We start from the raw sequence: 6,119 nt of genomic DNA on the forward strand, positions 1-6,119 counted from the left end.
GAAAGTTCTTTTGAAACCTCCCTTTTCCTTACTTCCCTCCAACTCCCCAGTATATAATCAGCCACTCCACAGGCCCCCCCCAGTGCCTCAGCTCTTTCTGCCCATGGGCCCTGTCCCCAAGCGGTAATAAGACCACCATTTTGCACCAAAGATGTCTCAAGAATTCTTTCTTGGATTTTGGTTCTGGACCTCACCCCATGAAACCTCACCTGTATTCTAAAACCAAATCACCTCCGTCCCAGTGGCAGGGGTAGGACAGAACAGACCTCTTGGGTGGGTTGGAGCCCACAAGGCTTGGGCGGTGTCTCACAGTTTCATATTTGCAGAAATGGGATGTTAGGCTTTGGCGGGGGGGGGGGGGGAGACTCGAGAACAGGACAGGGACGGGTTGTGAACCCCTGCGGGTTGGGGGTGGGAACAGATTTTGGTTCGGTGGAATGAGGAACCACTTAAAAATGGTCGGGGGTGGGGGGGGGCCCTGATAAAGGCTGGGGGATCCATCCATGCCTTTTCCACCAGGAAGTTGCTGCTCCCTGAAGCAGTCTGTAGGCTGAATACCGTGACCTTGGGACAAGAGCTCGAAGCTGAAAGAGGATTTCATCCACCATCACTTTGACCTCAAATTTTCTAACTGATTAAGATCTTCCTTCCACCTAACGATTCACACACCTGTACCCCTGGGGCTAATAATACATTATATGTTAATAAAAAAATAATAATAATAAAAAAGATCTTCCTTTCAGCTCATCTCAGGCAAAAGACCCTGGAGTCAAGGCATCCCCAGATTACCCCCTCAAGCAGTAAGAGCTGCTCTCTGAGCCCCCAGGATCCCACCCGTGAGGCTGACGACCTGACCTTTCCTGCACTCCTGAACATACCCACCAACCTTGGCCCCGCCTTTTCCTTGTATAAACCTGGACAGATTTTCAGCCCTTCAGAGACCATCTTTAAGACGCTGGTCTGTGGTCCTCCCGGTGTTGCCTCACTGAAATAAACTCCTTTCTTGATTCACCACCACTACTCTCTCTGCCTTGGGATTTTGTCAAGGGCAGGTGGCCTAACCTGGTCTCTTTGGGACCCCTCTCGTGCCCCTGTGTCCGGGGCAGGATGTGGAGAATAAAGGCAAAGTAAATGTAGATAAAATTAAATTTCCTTATAACCTGCAGCCTGTTGACAAATACTTGAGGCAGACGTAGTATGACATTCCTCCAGAAACTCCCAACTGTCTCAGTCTTAATGCCTTGCTGGAGGGAAAAACAACCTCAGGGTGACAATACTAGGCCTCCAGGATCCTGTAAATCTTCTTTAGCATATGAAAATCCTTCTGGAAACTTCCCAGGTCTTTCCATCCCCCCAACTCCAAAGTATATAATCAACCCTCCTGTCCCTGTGCTTTAATAAAACCACCTTTTTGCACCAAAAATGTTTAAAGAATTCTTTCTTGACTCAGGAACCCTGCTTGCTACATCAGCTACAGAGCTCCTTTCCCTCTCAATGTAGGAAAGATATTAACGTTTGAAGCTGAGAGCCAAGAAAGAATTCTTTTTTTTTTTTCCCCCCAAGAAAGACATCTTTGGTGCAAAAAGGTAGTTTTATTAAGGATCGGGGACAGGACCTGTGGGCAGAGAGAGCTGCACAGGTTTCTAGGACCTCGAGGGGGCTAGCTGTTGTTGGGAAAAAGTCATTTGTTACCGTCTCATAAAACCGCAGTTGTGAGACCCTTCAGATGTGTATCAGTGGGCCACATGCTTGGGGGATGATTGCCAGTATGTACCTTGGGGGGTTTAGAGACAAAGGAAGTTTCCAAAGGAATTTTTATTTGTTAAAGTAGGCTTAGGATCCTGGGGTTCAGACCAAGATTGCCTTTTGCCCTTGGCAAAGTATTAACATTGAGGCAGCTGAGTTCCTAGAGGAATGTCACTCTGCCTGCTTCAGGGACTTGTCAGTGGGCTGTGGGTAGTAAGGAAATTTAATCATTTTTCTTCTGCCTTTGTTTCCCACATGACTTGGATTGAGTGTACCTGGAGGGTCAGAAACAGACCAAGAGAAGGCTGCTTCCTCTCATGGGAACAGGTCAGAAGAGGCCCCTAACAGAGTACTAGGGCAGAATGATCACAGGCACTCTGGGAATATAAAACACTCTAATACATGTTTTTGCCCTCAGGGACTTTTTAGTCCATAGAAGACCATACGTGACCAGATGATTACAATGCAAAGCAGAAAGCAAAAAAATGTCCCAGGCCCAAAATGTCACTTGGGGCCGGCCAAGTCAGGAGAATGGGGCTTCCTATCTAATCTAACTGCAGTTCCAACCTCCCCTCCAAATGTAGCCTTAAATGGTCAGTCAGGAATTTTCTGATAAGCATCAGTGAGGTCATCCATCACACCGGCCTTCTCCATCCCCACCCCCCTCCACAAGCAAAGGAAGATGATGTAATCTTCATAAAAAGACACCCCGCCCCCATCAAGGAAAGGTCATCTTGTAGGAACCAGTCTTTTGCTGATAACTCTCTCGTCTCGCTTTCCTTCCTATATAAACCTTCCATTCTGTACAACTTTTCGAAGTCACCACCACAGGGTGGTGCCTGATTCATGAATCACTTAATAATGCCAGTTAGATCTTCAAATTCACTTGGTTGAATTTTGTTTTGTTTCGTTTTTAACATGTGCAACCATACCTGGGACCCTGATGCCAAAACATTACTTTTTACACATCTGTCTGATGCCCAAGGCCGTGAGAGCTCATCAGTCAGGACCTGTTAGAAGATTGGTTAAAAGCTCCCCAGGGTGTGGGGAGTCATCTACTGATGGATTACACACCGAGAAAGGGCAGAGCTCCCACAAGCGCTGTAAACAGGATACTAATTCAGCTACTCCACATTTCTCAGGAACCTGAACTTCTGCCTCCCACTGTGGACTCTTCCCTTTGGGAGAACACACTTTATTGCCCTCCCCTCCCCCCAGCTCCATTCTGTTCTGTTTGTTCCCAGTTATGTGCCTTTGCACCGAAAGGAAAAAATCTAGGAAGCTAACAACCTCCATCCTTTTATCTATGTCTTCCCTGTACTTCCTCTGATGCCGTACCATTTGGGGGATGGAAGGGTCTTCTGTGTTACATTAATGACATTGGACAGTCTCCTCACATGCGCTCTGCAACAGACACTGTGACTGAAATCACGTTTCTTCTTCGGTTCTCACAATAACCTTGGACCTGTTAGGTACGGTTGCTATCCTCTCCCAGATTAGGAAAGCCTGGCTCAGAGAGGTTAAGCAATCTGCCCAGTTTGTGTTGCTATGGGTGGGATTCCTGTGCAGACCCCCGTCTGAGAAGCTCATCTTCCCAGCAGCCTGGCTCTAGGCCCCTAAGTGCTCTCTCATGTTGCTTTGTGCTGCTCCTTTCTTCCACCTCTGCCTTCTGAGATCTCCAATGTTTGAATGGAAAAACTCATTGATGACATAGTTTTTCCAAACTGAACTGGACCAGTTCTTTCACAGGCTGGTTGGAGCCAGCAGCGCAGCACCAGAACGACTTATGAGGGGTAGTGGAAGCCAGGAGAATCTGCTTAAGGGGCAATGTTGCTTCAGTTCCAGCAAAATGGAGCTGTTGCCCCATATTCTGCTGTAGCATTAAAAACCCTCCATCAATCATTGCCCTTGCCCGCCAAATCCTGCTTGCAGAGAATTCTCCTGCAGAAATACTTTTTCGAGTGCATAAAGGATCTAGGTAAAGGGATCCTCCCTGCAGCATTGCTTGAAACAGCGAACTGTTGGAAGCAACCCGAGTGTTAGCAGGTGAGCGGTGATGGTGATGGGCGCCTCGGTGGCTCAGTCAGTTAAGTGTCTGACCTTGGCTCCGGTCATGATCCTGGGGTCCTGAGATCGAGCCCCATATTGGGCTCCCTGCTCAGTGGGAAGCGACTTTCCCTTTCCCACTCCCCCTGCTTGTGTTCCTGCTCTCGTTGTCTCTCTGACAAATAAACAAAATCTTAAAAACTATATATATGGGCATTGAAAATCTAGTAGGGACTCATGATATGAAAGTGTTTGTGGAATATGGTGCCTAACAGGGATGTCTTTCGATCGGATGGGAGCCCCCATATGTGGGGTAATGATGGGATGGAGGCTAGTGGCCCTAGAGGTGAAAGAATTCACCTGAGGCAGAACAAAGGAGATAGAAGTTGATTCAATCCACCAGGGAGTGTGGGCAGGACAGCAGAGGCAGTGGGTGGGAGCTGTTTCTTTTTTTTTTAAAAGATTTTATTTATTTGAGAGAGAGACAGTGAGAGAGAACATGAGCGAGGAGAAGGTCAGAGAGAGAAGCGGACTCCCCGTGGAGCTGGGAGCCCTATGCAGGACTCAATCCCGGGACTCCGGGATCATGACCTGAGCCGAAGGCAGTCGTCCAACCAACTGAGCCACCCAGGCGTCCCTTGGGAGCTGTTCTTAAAGGGGGAAGATAAGGTGCCCTATGGAATCTTCCTTGTTCGGGACCCAGCCCATTGGTCACTTAGGGTCTGTGGCTATTTTGAGGTGTGTGGCCTGCTGGCCCCTGTGTATTCAGCCGGGGAGTGGGGGTGGGGAGATCACGGTGGCCCTTTCTATATTCCATTGCTCAAGCCTATTTGCCTAAAAGCGGCCTCTACACAGAAACCAATGTTTTCTTCTCTTTTCTTGGAAATCATTCAAAAGCAACAAGAAAAATAGAGGGAAAATCCCACAGACTATATATATACTTAAAGTTTTTATTCATTCATTTATTTTTAAGTAATCTCAACACCCAGCATGGGGCTTGAACTTACAACCTTGAGATCGAGCGTCTCATGCTATTCTGACTGAGCCAGACTGGCGTTCCCCCTCCAGACAATAGTTTTTTCATTTTTTTGGGGGGGTGCTAGATTTTATTCATTTATTTGAGAGGGAGAGAGAGAACGTGAGCAGGGTGGGGTGCAGCTGAGAAACAGTAGAGGAAGAGGGAGGGAGAAGCAGACTCCCCTCTGAACAGGGAGCCCGATGTGGGACTCAATCCCAGGACCCCGGGATCATGACCTGAGCAGAAGGCAGACACTTAATCCACGTGCCCTCAGACAATAGTTTTTAATGAAAGTAGGGGACAAATACAATTTGCAGGCTCCAAAATATGGGAAAAGGCTGCCCAAGTGCCTGAAAGCAGGCAGAAGTCATAAAAGAAAACATAACAGGAAGAGGAATGAAGAGGAACAGACAGGAAGGCTCAAAGAAGATAGATGTGAGAAAGTTCCAGAAATATATGTGCCCCCTGAAAGAGAAGAAGGCAATTTCAAGGGATATCCCTTCTTTGTAACAGCAGTTCTGGGGACCGGGTGAGCAAGTCTGACAGCAGAAGACATTTTAGAGCCCAGTGAGTTCCCAGCAACCAGTAGAATGTTTCTGTTATTCATTGCTGTGTAACAAACTCCCTCTGAACTTCATGCCTTAAAACACCAACTTAGAATCTTTCATAATTCTGAGATGTGGCAGTCTCAGCTGGTTGGGCTTCCTTATTATAATTGCTGTCAGAGGGGGCTAAGGTGAGCCACGGGCGCCTCCTTCGCTCACGTATCTGCTGCCTCGATTTGTCCCACTCCTTGCTCCATGCGGCCAGGATGGGTCTCCTCAGAGCTTTGTGGTCTCAGGATAGTCCGACTGCTTATGTGGTCGCTGACTTCCATCAGAGCAATTGCTCCAAGGGGCCTGAGCCAAAGCGACAAGGTATCTGTGACCCAGTTTGGGGAAACCCCACGCTGTCACTTTCACCACATCCTATCTGTGGTAGAGTAGCAAAGGATCTGCGGCCATCTTGAATCCTTCACGTAAAGGTATATAAAGCAACAGGCAGAAGAGCAGTAATTGTAGGCAACAGCCTGTGTCTCTAGTTGACGATGGTGGGGAAAACCAGCTAGCCTGGAAGGCTCCCCGGCCTCTTCTGCAGGAGCCTCAAGCAAATTACGAGCCCATTCAAAGATGAGTACTACCCAGCAGCAAATTAAATCCACCATAAAATGAAAGACGAAGAGAGTAGGAAAAATTCCCAACAACTGAAGAATACTCATCAGGAAAACATGGCCGCAGAGCAGAAGAAAGCAGACCAAACCTTACGCTGT

The sequence above is a fragment of the Mustela lutreola genome, chromosome 7 (assembly GCF_030435805.1).
Source record: "Mustela lutreola isolate mMusLut2 chromosome 7, mMusLut2.pri, whole genome shotgun sequence".
Lineage (NCBI taxonomy): Eukaryota > Metazoa > Chordata > Mammalia > Carnivora > Mustelidae > Mustela > Mustela lutreola.